The sequence below is a fragment of the Quercus suber genome, unplaced genomic scaffold (genome assembly GCF_002906115.3).
Source record: "Quercus suber isolate HL8 unplaced genomic scaffold, Cork oak 2.0 scaffold_871, whole genome shotgun sequence".
NCBI lineage: Eukaryota > Viridiplantae > Streptophyta > Magnoliopsida > Fagales > Fagaceae > Quercus > Quercus suber.
Window position 1 is genome coordinate 171,765 of NW_027070301.1, and position 16,777 is coordinate 188,541.

General features: G+C 34.6%; 1 long non-coding RNA gene across 5 annotated transcripts; it reads right to left on the bottom strand.

Annotated features, from left to right (window-relative positions):
- Positions 1-1,681: 1,681 nt before the first annotated feature.
- LOC136065174 (uncharacterized) lies at positions 1,682-7,325 on the bottom strand. 5 transcript variants are annotated; one of them, XR_010626804.1, is made up of 7 exons: positions 6,824-7,325; positions 5,559-5,737; positions 4,265-4,837; positions 4,082-4,137; positions 3,886-3,980; positions 2,247-2,329; positions 1,682-2,117 (listed from the first exon to the last, which is right to left on the bottom strand). It is a non-coding gene; the product is annotated as an uncharacterized LOC136065174 (long non-coding RNA). The 5 variants fall into 5 exon arrangements; XR_010626807.1 differs by lacking the exon at positions 5,559-5,737; XR_010626806.1 differs by lacking the exon at positions 5,559-5,737 and having other exon boundaries at positions 4,265-4,840.
- Positions 7,326-16,777: the final 9,452 nt, after the last annotated feature.

Here is a 16,777-nt window from a genome sequence, read left to right on the forward strand (position 1 = left end):
CATCTGGAATATAGAATTACAATCAATTAAATATATTTGCTCATTTAATAAAGTTAAATGATTGAAATAAACATAATTAACTTCTGTATCTAAATTTATGAACTTGTGTAGGAAGACACAAGGCCTAGAGACCAAAACTAAACCATCCATGTGGTAAGGAAAAAGAAAAAAGAGAGGAAAAAAAGGCATAATAATTGCACACATACATTCATATGTTGTGGTTGCACACATCTTCATTAAGGAACTTAAGCCACTAAAGTATCTAATACTTTGCTATTGCTGCATATATAATTTTGGAACCAACTCTGTTTGGAGAAAAGGCATAATCAGATACAATAAAAATCAGCAATACTTGAAACAAAAAACAATAATGAAGTTGTTCAATTATAATTGATAAATTTATAGAGGACTAAGTTTAAATTGATATGAATGAACCTGTGGAAGTATTAGGAGTTTTAGATCCTTATGGTCTTAGTTGCTATGTCTAGGATTTGAGCAGTCACATTGATTCATGTAATATATGAACCTTGCCCATTAATGGCTGGCATCTTATTGATAAGTGAGAGAAAGAGATGTACACAATGTTTTGTTGACTAAAATAAAATGAACTCATCATTACAAGTGAGTATTCATTGTAGTTTCTTGTTCCACTTCTAAAGAATTTAAGATTTTAATTTCAATTTTTTCTTTTTCTTTTTCCTCCTACATTTTTTCTGTAACCAAATGGAGCTTAAATTTAAATAATCAATCACTAAAATTGTTGACACTAACTTGATATGTCAAAATTGTGTGTTAATCCAATCTAAATGAGGCTCATTAAGGGGTCCCGTGAAAAAGGGGATGATTACCCAAATGCCTTATTAGGGGACACCTCTTCCAGCTTTGTCTCTTTCCTTGGTATTCTCAATGAGGCCCAAAACTAGATTCAGTTTAGAACTCCCTTCTTGTACTTTGTTGCAGAATAAGATTTTTTTTTTTTTTTTAAAAGCAAGGAGAGGGTCCAATGAAAAAGGGATGATGTCAATGCACGATGGAAGTGGAAGAACATGGGGATATAGAATCTACAAGCCAAAAGTTAAAATCAAGACAAAAAGGAATTAGGATGACATAAGAGCAACTAAGTCCTTTTCAGCAATAACGAGATAGGAGCATTTCTTTCACAAAAACGTATAGATCCTCCCCTTACCTGTGTACTGCCATTTGAACTCTGAGTGCATTTTGATCTTTGAGATTAGGAGTGATATTGGGTCAGGTCAAGTTGGATTGGATTTACTGTGACCTGAAACCTGACCCAATAGAAATTGAGTTTGGCTGCCTGAAACCCGACCCAACTCAAAATATTGGGTCTGTAATCAAGTTAGTTTTCTAGGTCTCGGGTTGGAAATTTTTTTTTGAATTTTTTACTGCTGCTTGTTTTCCTTGAGCCTTTATACTAAATGTTACTATATTCTTTTTTGCAATAATAATCTCTCATTAAAAAAAAAAAAAAAAAAATCCAATATCGAACCATTTGAAGTAAAACATTCAAAGTTTCAAACCAATGCAGTATCTTCACCCTCAAACTAAAAGAGCGAAAAATCATACTACTTAACTATCTGAATCTGCTATTAACAATAGAAAATAAGAGCTAAAATCTCCTCAGCAAGCCACATTTATGACTATTAAATGAATATACACAATAAAAACATAAAATTGTATGGTCCATCTCCGATTACCCATTAAGGAAATTGTAGTGTGACTTAACATATAACACTTCATTCAATGTTCTTGCAAAACGCATCCTCTGTATCAACTACTATGAATGGAAAACCTTGAAGTTCACCAAAATTCGTGAAAACAAAGACCAAGTCTTACATTAACAATTACACACACACACACACCTAAAATAAACAATGTCAATTACAATGCCCTACTTATTTTTATCAAAGTTCCAACTTTTGACATAAACTCCAGACTATCCAAATTTGTAAATATGGGTAACTGATTTTCAAGCAAAATATCTATTGGTAAAAAGTCGGTGCACATCAAGAATGTGATCGTGACTGAACAAAATCTTCTAGTTTTTCCCACACATCCAACGCTGCAGTTCTATCTTGGTGTCGCTTATTCTTGCTAATCTGCACATTTGCAATATACATTCACATCAAATCCTAATAATAAATGGCCACAGACATCGATATGCTCATATCCCATTCAACATAACTAAGATCAAAACAACCAACTAGATCAGGAAAAACAATACTCACTGAGATAATCTTTACATTCCACTGCTTCACATTCTTCGCTAACTCCAAATTGTCATCCTCAAACCGCATAAAAAATCCTAAAACTGCAAACACCAATCCAACATATAACTCAATGTCAATTCCACTTGAAGTCTTCTCTTCCGGCCATAAGAAAAAAGTGGCAGTAAACAGAAGACAACTGTACATGTCATGAAGATGCAGGATGGCCAAATGATTATAGTGAATAAAGTAATAGAAAAATTTGAGTAAAAAACAAAAACACTTTATTTTACATATTGACTGACATTTAGACCAATGTGGAATATGGGATGATGTGTACTAGTTAAATAATTGGTACCCAATTTTCTAGTCGGAATTGACTTGATTTAGAGCTGATTTAACATCTTATCCAAGATTCACATTATCAAAAGAAAAGGAAAATGCAGTACTATTCCCATTTGACATTTAGCTTCATAGACTTCACAGGGCACAAAGAAGTTATGCAAAGGATGACAAATAAATAACAAGGAAGAAGCACGTGAAGATGACTTGGGGACGAAAGGCACTAGCAGAAAGAAGAAAAACTGGCCCATAATGAACCACAAATTACTCATTGAATTGAACTTACAGCTCTCCTCTTTCTGAGACCAAGACTGAGCTAGCCCTTTACCTATCAACAATTCTTTCAGCCTGTTTTATTTGTGCGTTAAGCCTATAATTAGATTTGAGGAAAAACAATACCAATAAGTTGAAGTTTAATCTAACCATATGATATTCTAGTTGAAGTTTAATCTAACCATCAGAATTGTCATATTTATTTTCTCTCCTTACATAACCACACACGATTGAAGGGGAATATGATACAAGGTCGTAGACTTAAATGTTAAAATAGTCTTATTTTCAATTCAGATCCCCAACTTAAATGTTGCAAACTTAGGAAAATATAGTGAAGTAGAACATAGTTAAGCGTATTTTGAAAACTAATTTATAAAGCATAAATTTTTTCTATTACTCTGTTTTAATGTTTGCAAACTAATTTATAACCATCTGATGTGCATCTGATAAAGATATGGCTACTAGTTTTAAGTTTCTATGCTCCCCCTAACCCTCTCTCTCTCTCTCTCTCTCTCTCTCTCTCAATTGTATTACAGCCAAACAAAAAGGGCATCAAACAGCTGTCTAACAGGCATTTCATGTTACAATTTCCTAGAATGAGCATGCATCAACATATCAAGAGCATCTTTCCCTTCATAGCAAGTACACCCCTAGTGAATTTGAGTCATACAACTAATGTTTTGCATCACCATCTACTCATTACCTTAATGCTAGGACTTAGACACAAAAAGAGGCCAAAAATAGCTATGCAGGTCTCTAATCTTTATACTCAGATGTGCAAGTTTTAAAGACTTGTAAAATGTGCCCAAAGCTGCCATAAATATTAATGGAAACACGTGAAAAATATAAATTTGCAGAAAGCATTCGATTTGTACTTAAGATTTGAACAAATGGGTCCCCGTCCAATCAATCGAAACATTGTCAAACGATGACATAATACCAACAAACATTTGAATTAAAAATTCAGACCAGAATAACACACACAAACATTAAAATTAGATAAAAACAACAAAAGGGTATGAACAAATTTGGGCAAAGAAACAACCTTGACAGAAATCTTCCTGTCACTTTGTGGGTGCTTGAACTGCTTCACACGCTTCTTAACAATCTTCTTTGTCAGCAAAGGAACAGCCATTGTTTCTATAACATCAAAAACAAAAAACCCATATAAGGTTTATAAATATATCATCAAAATATTTACAGAGAAATTGAAAATGTTAGAGGAAGATAGAGAGACTCACAGGTTTGTGAACCATAATTAAAACAAAAACCCATTAACCAATGCAGTCCCAGAAACCTAAGAAGCAAATAAAAACAAAGTAATAATAAGTAAAACAACAAAAACCCATTAACCGAAACAAACCCAGAAACCTAAGAACCAACTAAAAACAGAGCAATGTGAACAAAAATTAACACACACATACCACAACCCTCCAAGCCAAGAATCAGTAAAACAAACAAAACCCGACCTGAATATTCTCAGACCCGCCCAAAACCTGTCGGGTCGGGTCAGTTGGGTTTTCAGGTGGGCCAGGTCCAATGGTCCATTGCTCAGTCTTATTTGAGATCATTACAAGCTCATTGTTTAAGATGCTGATTCCAGGAGTACTATATACTATAGTTGTCAGCTTTGAATTTCCAACCAGATTATCATTATACCTTTGAAAAGATCAACATAGCAAGCCAAATACATCACCTCCATATCATTTTCCCTAATATAGTAAATCAAGATTTGTATTGAATACTTATGAGAATGAGGTTGGAATTATAGTGCACGAATATTGTGGTCTATTATAAATAAAACTTACTTATTCTTTTATTTAATATGTGATGATGCAACCATTTGTAGAAAAAGAAAAAAAAAAAAAAAGGAGAAGTAGAATAAGATATGAAACATGCAGGTAACAGTGCTGGAGATGTCAGAGCTTCAATGGCTAATATTTTGAAAAACACCACAACAATTAACAAGAGATATTTGCCACCACCATTGTCATTAACTGCTTTACAAACTAACATTGAACTTTGTTTCAGATTGGATAAGCCAACAAAAGATAAACAAAAACCAGGATTTAAACACAACAAAAATCCGAGATAGGCAATAAGTATAGATTACCCCCAATAAGAGAAAGATCATGCAGCAAAGATCATTTTGTAATCCAAATAATAAGTAGTCAGGTATTAATTCAGCCAGCATACTTTCCTTATCATGCATGAAGAAACCAAATTCAGGATAAATAATTATCATATGAAAGTAAAGAAATGTAATTTCATACCCCCAATAAGAGAAAGATCATGCAGCAAAGATCATTTTGTAATCCAAATAATAAGTAGTCAGGTATTAATTCAGCCAGCATACTTTCCTTATCATGCATGAAGAAACCAAATTCAGGATAAATAATTATCATATGAAAGTAAAGAAATGTAATTTCAATGTATTGCAGAGTTTCAAGGCAACAAATTGAGAAATTCAGCATATGAAATCAGACAAGTTTAAAATACTCAAAACGTCAGAACGCTTGTAAAGAATAATAAAAAGAAAGCATAAAATTGAGATTTCATTCTTGTGTTTTATCCATGACAAATAACACTAGAATATATGTGTTTATGAAGGATCTCGGTTAATGATTGACATATGTACTAAAAGAAGTCAAAGATGCAACAAATTCTGAAACTTGTTCTCACAAATACAGTTCCACTATCAAATATAAGAGAACATACTTATGCCAACTCTTTCCTGTTTGCCTCTGCCATTGTAGCAATAAGTGGGATAGCCACTGACACTCATTCTTTTTAAGAAGGAAGGCTATCATATCCAAGCACGTTGTAGCCATTTTGGATTTCAGAGTTTAAGCTCCTCTTTTCGAATATGAATTCAGTAGGATGCTTATCAATTTTGGCTTAAAAGAAAAAATAGAAGTTAGGATTTTCTAATCATTGTCTTCCCAAAGTTTCTCACTGACCAGGGGCACAAAATGAATACTGTGCGGCGTCCGAACTGTTGGGCCTACTCAGCCCCTAGTCTCCGCTCCAAAACACGCGGTCATTGGGCCCAATCCTCATTCACCCTACGGCCCAACCCTCGCTATCACAGCTTGGGGGTGCCGGGCTTCACTGTTAAGTTATGATCGGCATATTTTTTACCGAGCATGTTCGGAGGTGTCATTAAACGGCGCATCATCTTTGTTCGGCTCAAAGAAGGCCCTCCAAGCGCCACTACCTAGCTCTAACCTGAAGTGGGCACCAAGTCCCAAAGCCACCCAGGCCGAGACTCACACTTACCATCCCCCTAATTGGACCCCCCGTAGCACTAAGCACGCACTAACTCTGCCGAGCTGCCGATGAAGGTGGGAACCAAGTCCCAAAGCCACCCAGGCTGAGACTCACACTTACCATCCCCCTAATTGGACCCCCCGTAGCACTAAGCACGCACTAACTTTGCCGAGCTGCCGACGAAGGTGGGAACCAAGTCCCAAAGCCACCCATACCTGACCTCCCACTTAGAGAAAATCCTACTGGACCCTCTGTTGCACAAACATGAGAGCATTGATAACCTACGCCTGAGCTGAGCACTATAAATAAGAGGGAAGGATAAGAAAGGGGGGTTGGTCAGAAAAAGGGAGGGAAGAGAAGAGGGAGAGTAGAGAAGAAAAACAGAGAGAATCCGAGAGGAGAGGGAGGAAGGATTGTGTTGCCGAGAAAGAGAAAAGTGATTTCATTGAGTCCTTAGTTGTAGAACTACCCATAGTAGGAAATTCAGCCCAACAAACAAATAAGTTGTGAGCCCAAGTGGGGCTGAGCCCATTGGCCTCATTTGCGACCCGCACAAATACCATCCCTGAAATATATCATTTTTAGAAAAAATCTAAGCTGTGTTTTGATGCAAACTATTCTATCAAATAAAAGTTACTGACAGTAAATTTCATATACTTAAATATGCATAATCATTAATTAAACCATTAAGTTATTAAAATCTTTGGGCTCACCTCTCTCTCCATCTGACTACCATGACAGTGACGGCGGAGGAGTCTCAAGACTGCTCGATTTGTTTGGAACAGTTTGAGGTCGGTAGTGAGGCTAGAGAGATGCCATGTAAGCATAAGTTTCATTCTGCGTGTATCCAAAATTGGCTCCGCGTTCGCAGATCGTGTCCTCTAGAGGAAGAAGAAGAAGAAGATGGAAGAGGTTTCCATCAACATCAACCCTTCTTAATTTGTCCTATACTTCTTGTTCGTCTCGGTTCGTATCGCGTTCAAGTTTTTAATTCGGCCTCAAATCGTTTCCGTCGAGTTGATTCGGGTTTGAATTTGGGCTCGGATGTTGATTCGGTTGTTGATATGGATTTGGATTCGGATTCGGATTCGGATACGGTTACGGATATGGATATTGATTAAGTTTGATGACTCGTCAACGCGATCTGCAAGGCATGGAGTTCTGAAGACATGAATAGAAAAACTAGTTATTTAAAAGAAAGATTCATAGTTTGTAACATAGCTGTTCTTAGTGAAACAATTAATCAAAATTAAACTTTTCTTTTTTCCTTTCCAAAGAGTATATGTTTGTTTATCTGTTTTAATTAGTTTTTTTCAATGACTTTTGTATTTTATTGCATTATCTTTCAAGGCGGAACTAACTAGAAGCCCCCCCAAACTTTTCAAGAATTAAATTTTCACCCCTGTAATTAACAAATATATGTTTCCCTCCACCCTAGAACTCTTCATATTTCTTTTATCAATACCTTAAATTAAATTGGGTAAATTTTTATATTTGTTTATTATTTTGACCCCTCATTTTTAAAATTTTAGTTTCGCCCCTAGTGATGAAAATGGATAACTTCACATTATAAAAAGAGCAAAATCTTGACTTTTTATCAAGAGATTTATAATTAAGTATAAATATTTTATTATATTGAATTACTCTATATTGATTCTCTATAATTTTGAGGGAACACTTATTTTTTTAGTTAAAACCTTTTTATTTACTTAAAAATAATGAAACAAAAGAGTGCCCGGTTATGTATAAATATTTTATTTTATTTTTTAAAATTGGTAAAAATGAAATAAGATGAAAAGAAAAACTGTTCAAATCTCTATCTCTGCCTCTTTTTCTCTCATTGGATTCGCTAGCTATTGCAAAACAAAAATCATGCATGGTAATGGAAGACAGGGCGACCAAAAGGATTTTGGAGCCTCAAACAACATTTAAATTGAAGATTTTATATATTTAATTTTTTTTTTAAAAAATTCTTCTAATTTGTAGTATAGCGAGAAATTTAAATTAGAGATTTATGGTGGCCCATGAATGAGTTGACATGTTAATTTAGGAATGTTGTAAAATTATTGTGAAATTTTGTTGTGTTCACATCATTACTTTTTTTTTTAATCTATTAGCTAATATTTTAGGCTTAAATTATACTCTTATTGGTATAGAAATTTTCCTATTGATTTAAATTTGGGGGCCTTAGGGAGGTTGGGCGACTGCCTAATTGGCCTAGTGGTAGGACCGACCCTAGTGGAAGAAACATAATTCATATTGGAAATATTAAGGACAAAGTTATGTTAGGTGTATTACAAGCTTTACTATATTGAACTTATTAATTGATATGCCAAAAATTATATAAAAAAAAAAAATAATTCAAACATTTATTTATTGGGTGGCTGATGAAGCCCATTAATTACATTCATTATTACATCAATTTGCAAGTTTTATTTATTTAATTTAATTTTTTTTGAGATATTTTTAACTTATGGCATCCACTGATAAAATAAAATTACTCATTCCTTTAGCATTTTCCATTAGGACAACCATGTACAAATTACCTATTCAAGTTCATCTAATCATATGCTTTCGGTGTTTCCCAGTTAGCATCATTTTCAAGATGTAGTGAAGTGCAATTGGGATGTGAAGGCCCATTTATAAAAGCCTAGTTCACACTACTTAAGCTGCCATAAGGCCCATGACAATACCAATACCACACCATGTAACCATTTGTTCTAACTCCTAAGAGCATTCACATCCCAAAATTCTATCCCATCCGATTTTACCATCCCAAAAAGTTACTTTATTAATTATACTATAACATTTTACAATACACCCAACATCCCAAAACTCTATTTTTTTTCCCATTTTATTTAAATCTTCTATTTTATTCCTTTTTTTTACTTTTTCTCTTCCTTTTCCTCTCTTTCTCCCTCAACCTCTAACATCGGCCACAACAGATAAAACCAAAACAGTTCAACATACAATCACCCCATAACCACCACGCCACCACCATGCCACCACCAACACATAGTCACCCCACATACCCCAGCACCAACCACCGAACCATCAACCCTAAACCAAAACCACATTAAAAAAAAAAAAAAAAAAAAAACCATCAAAGCATCAGTTCAAACCAAGCCAAAACCCCACCATTGGAGCTACCATCAAACCAAGTCGAAAAAAAAAATCACCATCAAACCAAGCCACATAATTGAAACCCACCTCTACCACCACAACCAGAGACACCACCACAGCAGCAACAAACCTAACCATGTGTCGTATTTCATGATGACGGCCTTGACGAAGCTATCGTTTTGGAGCTTTATGAGGAGCTTAATGGTGATGTCGTCAGAGGAGTGGTGGAGGAAGTGAAGGATGCTGGTTAGGAGTTTGAATTTGGAGGCGAGAAGGGAGTAGGCGGCGGAGGGTAGAGATGGAATTTTGCACCAATCTATGGCAGTGGGGATGGTGTTAGGGTTTTGGTGATGGGTGATTACGTGTTTCCATATTAGTGGGATGAAGCTAGGCTTTATGCTGGCCTTTTCGAATTCTGATCGGACTTCTTTTGCGTCGAAGATTGATTTCATCGACGTTGTTCTCTCTGCAAATTTCACACTTCGATTTCTGACACCAACTAGAGAGAGAGAAAGCAAGCCACGTCGTTGCCGTCAGCTAGGCCGATTTGCAATGAGAAAAAGGATAAATAATGGGAGTGGGTGGGGGCTTGCCATGTTGTGGTGGCTATGAGTTTTGGGTCTAAAGAGAGAAGGATGAGAGAAGAGAAATAACGAGAGAGAGAGAGAGAGATAGAGAGAGAGAGAGAGAGAGAGAGAGAGTTGAAATTATTTAATAAAAAGCAGAAGAGAGAGAATTAAATAATAATATTTAAGTTTACCATTCAGCTACAGTACCATCATACATTTACGATGGTATTGTAGCAGTATGGCAAAAAAAATTGGATTTTTACAAGTTCCCACTTTCAGATGCTGAGATCCTTTGGGCTTGAATGCCAAATTTTCCTTACATTTGGCATTTCGCAGGCCCAATGCGAATGCTCTATGGCCTCTGAACTTAGAGCCCATAATATATAGAGTCTGTCCATTAATATTGCAAAAGGCAAAAGCTACAAACTCTTGGGAACAACTTATTTAGCTGAAATTGAAAACTTTTGGCTAAAAGCATGGTAAATAAAATTAAAAGGTAGTTGAAATAGTACAGTGAGACCCATGGATAGTATTAAAAAGTACAATGAGGCCCACGAATAGTATTAAAAATAAGCTGAATAGTAAAAAAAGCTGACTTTTTAAGCCAATGCCAAACGCATACTAAGAATCTCTCTCTGTCTCTGTCTGTCTGTCTGTCTCTCTCTCTCTGAAGTAGTGAAGTGCAATATCATTGGCAATAGATGATATTTTGGAAGGCCAAGTCATCATCATGTTAAGCCACAGATTGTCAGAGAAGTTGTAAGCAGGGCAGGCTGAAGCTATAGGCCATTTAGGCCTCCGCCTAAGGCTCCCACTTATAAGAGGGCCCCAAATAGTAATAATATATTATATAATATTACTTTTTCATCTGAGAAAAAAAAAAAAGGATTACAAATGGCCATCACCAAATCCCATCAAGCCATGAAGGCCCGTTTCTTACAAAAAAAAAAAAAAAAAGAAAAAAAGAAAAAAAGAAAAATAGAAGAAGATTTCAAACGGCCATCACCAAATCCTATCAGGCCATGAAGGCCCGTTTCTCATAGAGACCCGTTTCTCATAGAGAAAAAGCTGAAGTGGCAAAGTGACATGAATGCTAATCCCATCAGACCATCACCAAATCTTTAGCTTGCAGAAGAAAAGATTACAAACGGCAGAAATGTTTAGCTTACAGAAGAAAATATTACATAAGGTAGAAAGAAGAGACAAATAAGAAAAGAAAGAAAAAAGAAAGAAGAAAAAAAACACTCACTCTTTGACTCTCTCTATCTTGATTCTAAAAAAAACACTCATTAGTTGGCTTACTCATCAACTGGTGTTGGCAATAGACTTGGTGTGTTCACTGAAGGTTTGTTTTTTGTTTTCTTTTCCTTTGTCTCTTTCGTCTTCTTCATGTTTGCTACTGGGTGTCTCGGTTTTTTTTTCATGAGTGTCTGGGTTTTTTTTTTTTTTTTTTTTTTTTTTTGGTTGAACTTTAGTTTGGTTGTTGTACTCTTAACTTTTTTTGTTTGTTCTCTTAAATTTAGATTTCTTTAGATTCCTCTAGATTTCTCTAGAAGCCTTTTGAATAGTCCGAATAGTCAATAGACCCACTTAAAGAGAAAAGAGTTAAAGTATTGATTCTAAGAAGTTCTAGTCTTACACTTTTTTTTTTTTTTTAAGAAATCAGATTTAGAGGGATAGTGGGCTGGTCTTAGTCTTAGTGGATCAAGTTAAGTCTTACACATTTTGCTAATGGGCTGGTCTTAGTGTTAGTGGATCCAATCAAGTTTTTTTTTTTTTTTTTGATGAAAGTGGATCCAATCAAGTTGAGTCCTATACATTATGCTAAAAAAAAAAAGGTTTACTGCTACACAAAAAAAAAGTGTATTAATAATAAAATTATAAATTTAGAATAATTTACTTTGTATTAATATTAATTTTAATTTTTTTGTGCAGGTTTAAAGTGTAAAGTGATCATATTAAGTAAAGCTGCAGTTGTGCTTTTGATAAAATAGGTTCTATTGTTTTATACATTAAATTTATATTATTCTAGTTAAATTGTATTTTTTTTTTATTATGACTGTGTTTCATTTATTCATAAATATTTTTTAATTACAAATGTCTACTAGAAAATATCTATCTGGATATGAAAAACTAAAAAAAAAAAAAAAAAAAAAAAGACAAAGAGAAGAACTAATTGAATCTCAAAAAGGAGCTATGGACAAATTTATTACTAGTAAAAAACAAAATCTTGCAGAAAAGTTGAGTGAAGGTTTCATAAATGAACAAGAAATTCATCAAAAAAAGTTAGAAGATAATGAAAATATACAACAAAATGATAATAATGATGGTGGTCTTGATAATGTTCAAACATGTAATGTCACCATTCTTGATAATGAAGCTCAAAATAATTTAGAGGAGAGTGAAAATATTAATGATCAACCTAATTATATTCCTACAAATATTTTTGATCCAAGTCAATGGAAAACTATTGATATAAAATTAAGAGATTTGTTAGTAGAAAATGGTCCAATAAGAAGTTTACTTTTAGAATATTACTAACTATACCTGTTACAGTTGCTTCCGCAGAAAGAAGTTTTTCAAACTTAAAATTAATATAATCCTATTTAAGATAAACTATGTCATAAGAAAGATTAAGTGGATTAGCTATATTATCAATTGAAAAAGATATGTTAGCGGAACTTGAATGCAAAAATTTAATTAGTAATTTTGCCTCTCAAAAAGCAAGAAAAATAAATTTTAATTGAAAAAAATATATGAATTTATAATTAAATATAATAAAAGGCCCTGTTTAAAGCTTTCACCTAGAGCCCCCAAATTCGTTGAGCCGGCCCTAGTTACAAGTGCAATTGAATATGATCAAAGCCTAAAGCTTACAAATAAAAATGAGTTATCAAGGTCCATTGTTAATACTTGCTAATATGAACATCAACCTATGGTTTAAATCCGACGCAATCTACCATATAAGAATTGATTAAAAAAATTAAGATGAAAGTGTTCCACATTCTGTTTTCAACGCAAACTGAGCAAGCCGAAAAAGATAGGACAGAAACATTAATATTAAGAGGACTTGCTTGCACCGTTTCTTATTATAGGTAGGTGAAAGGGTAAAACAAATAGGTTTTGGGCCTGTTTTTGATGAATTAGAGAAATGGGCTGAATAAACGGCCCAACTTCCACTTTTTGGTTTTTTGTTTTTGTTTTTTTAAAAAAAAAAATAATTTGTTAATTACGTCAAGAGATGAGAGATTTGAACTCTAAATATTTCAGATGAAAACACCAAAAAGTATCAGTTAAACTAAGATCAAGAAACTCCAAATCAACAACAAATCAAATAATTCAAAATAACATTAGAATTTCCTTCTTAATTTTTGTTTGTTTGTAATATTAAGAAACTCTAAATCAACTGAAGATCAAACAAGGAGAATTAGCTTCTTTAATTTAATATATATTTTTTGGGGATTTAATTTAATATGTGCCTTTTAAGGGATTTAATGGTTTAGAGAAAAAGTTGATTTTGGCAACTAGAAGTTGATTTGTACTACACTCTCATATGTTGAAAATGTAGCAATTAAGCTAAACCATGTAATGCTTGCGTATTCTTGTGTTCTCTATTTTATGCTTTGACTTCTGCATTTATTCTAGCTTATTCAACATTGCATATCAACTCTAATATTTAAAATAAATAATTAGAAGTTTTTGTTAGAAATGCTAGGAAGTATCAGTTAACTTCATGAGCTCACAACTAATTGCAATAATAATAAAATGGCTGAAGAATAAATATAAGAATTAAGACACACAGTTAGGATGTGGTGGGCTGGTGATTTCTGATTTGTCCAACTTATTGGTTTGGTGTCAATCCTGGAATGGCTCTCATTTAGTTGGTGGCTCTCATTTAGTTGGTAGCTCTCATTTTGTTAACCAACCATAGCATAGAGCCAACTCCAATCCTTCTACGTGTGCAAGCTAAGACCCCTACATGTACTAAAAGTCTATTAATTAGTCTAGAGTTTAGCCTACTATATAGTCATGTTATGGTTTATTGTAACACAGGATTTGTACTACACTCTCATAGATTAAAAATGTAACCCTTAAGATATATTTCAAATACATGCAATTTTATTTCTGAAAGTGAAGGAGCAAAGTAATTTGGTGAAGCATCACCTGTGCTGATCATTATCACCAATTGCATGCTTGGGAGTCCTTTAAGAACACTCTACCTATCCATTTTGCCTCAGTTCTTTTTTGGGGGTACTCGTATGATTTTTCTCTTAATTGCAATAAATTTAGTCAAGCAAAACTTACCTTTCTTTTAAGTAACAAATTCCTCATTATATTTATGGCAAAATTTAGGTGTAACATATTAAGCTTTTCAATCAAATTCAAATACATGATTACATTAACCAATAAAATATAAACAATTATATCTTTCCTAAGAATAATTAAATTTAATACAAATATATATTTGAATTTAATTAAATAACATAATATACCCCTGTATCTGAGGTTTAGTGACAGTAAATTCAGTGAAGCAAAACTTGCCTTTCTTCTTATTGAAAACGTCGTCGTTATATTTGTACTTCTAAAATATATTTTAGTCCATATAAAGAGCTTTTTTTTTTTTTTTTTTTTTTTTTATAATTTTACATATATATAATTTTTATATATTTAAATATTATTGATAGTCATTCTTATATTTTTTTTTTAACTCTTTAAAAAAATGTTTTCTCAAAAAAAAAAAAAAAGGTAGAAATAATAATTGTCCATTTTAAAAATATTTTTATGTTCATTAATTCTAGACTTTTTGGATTTTTATACACAATAACCCACTTAAATGGATATTTATGATATGATCCCACACTTGATTCCAAAATTAAGAAATAAAACTCTCTCTAAAAATAAATAATTTAGGAAACATGGCGCAAAATTGGACTTCAATTGTAGAATCTAATTGGATTTTCTCTAAATTTTACCTATATATATATATATATATATATGACTTATGATGGTGAACAGAATCAGTAGGCTGGACAACTCGGCTTCGATGGGCTGAAAGTGGTAGCGAAGGCCTGAAAAATAAACAGAATATCAAAGGAGATCGGGGTGGACCGACCTAAGACCCTCTGATGACTAAGTTAGTATCTTCTCACGAATGGAGTTCTAACTATATTGGAGTAATGTCAGAATGTTCTCATACCTTTACTTGATTCAGACCGGTCCTTATATAGGGAACTTTGGGCGGTTATTGGTTCAATAACTTCCCCTAGATTTGTGGAATCAGAACATAACTTCCTCAACGACTATAGAAATTACAACCGCTGCTGGAAGTTACATACTTTGGAGGAATTGGTGGCGGTGAACACAGGTTAATTAATCGCTTCAGAAGTGTTGCATGGTCGTCCATGTGCTTTGCCCATGGACGACTCTTTGTATACAGACTGATGTTGTGTGGTCGTCCATGAGCTATGCACATGGACGACTCTTCCTTCTTGATTCCCTGAGGTTTATTCAATTGATCAATATTCAGGGACGAGATATCTGGACGAATCAAAGATGGTCTGGCCATTTGGCTAACTGGTGATCATGGACGACTCCTCTGGACGAATCATAGATAATAATTTTTGCTATCCCATCAGTTGCCCCCTTGTCCAGGGTCTCGTCCAAGGATATTGTGGGGATTTAATCCATGCCTTTTTGTAGCCACGTGTCATGATTTAGTTCGTTGACCTGTTGCGTCAATTACATTTTCCCAAGTGACTGCCACGTGTCGTTTTCTGAATGGCTGGCGTCGCTTCGTTGACCTTTTTCTGGGCCCTATAAATAGGTACTTTCTCTTTCTTGCCCTTCACCATTCTCATAATCTCCCTTCTGCCATCTTGTCCAAGAGTCTCGTCTAGCTCCTCATCCTAGTTTTCAGGTATTTCTTCTTTCCTTCTTCGGTTTTCGTCTTAATCTTTATTTTAGTAATGTCTTCGTCTAGTAGTATGGAGAGAGAAATAGACGAGTACCAGGACGTTTCTTCTGGTAGTTATGAGAGTGGTGAGGGGAGCACGAGCCATAGTAGTAGTTCCACGGACGAGCAATACTCGTTCGGGGTTCCTGGCATTCCTTTTGAGGAATTTTAGGAAATGCAACGTAGGACGGCATCCGGGGCTGGGCCTAGCTCGTCCAGAGAGCCACCCTGCGTTTCTCAAGACGAGGATGAGGAAGAGAATGTCATATACAGTTGTGCCCCCAAGGTAGCGTCCACCCTAGACGCCCCTAAGTTAAAAACATTAGTAGATAGATACCAAATCCCTAGGGAGTTTGAACCTCGTCTACCCAAGGAAGGAGAGTGGTGTTGTTCTCCTTCTTCTGGTTTGGGAGTATACTCGTCTTATCTTTTAGCTGGTCTTAGGTTTCCCCTAAATTCTTTTTGTAGAGGTCTTCTTCATAGGTTAGGCATTATTCCTAACCAGCTCAACCCCAATGGAAAGAGGGCGGTAGTTGCCATTCAAGTGTTATGGCGTGAGGTGTTGGAAGGGAACTGTCCTATCATAGTGGACGAGTTTCTTTATTGTTACAAGCCCTCAGAAATAAAGAAGTCTGCTGGTTTTTACCAGTTCTCGTCCAGGGGCTCCTATTATAGTTTAATTAAGGGCTGTATCTCGTCTGACAGGCTATGGAAAAAAGAGTTTTTTTATTATTTTTGAAAATTGGGCTGGGGACCTAGCTGATGTGGGTAATGCCCCATTTCCACCTTTTACTGGCCCTCTAGGTCATCTTCGTCCTGAGGGTATGTCTTCTTCTATTTTATTTTATTTTTCTAAACATATTTTCTTCCTACTTTCTGTTTTCTAACCTCTATTTTTTTATTGATGCAGCTGTTGCTCATCCACGCCTAGACAAACTTCACTTGGATCGTATTGACCAAGTGCGTGCCTTCCCTGGGAGAACTTTCCACGATCTAGTCACTTTCAGTCGTCTAGCTACGTG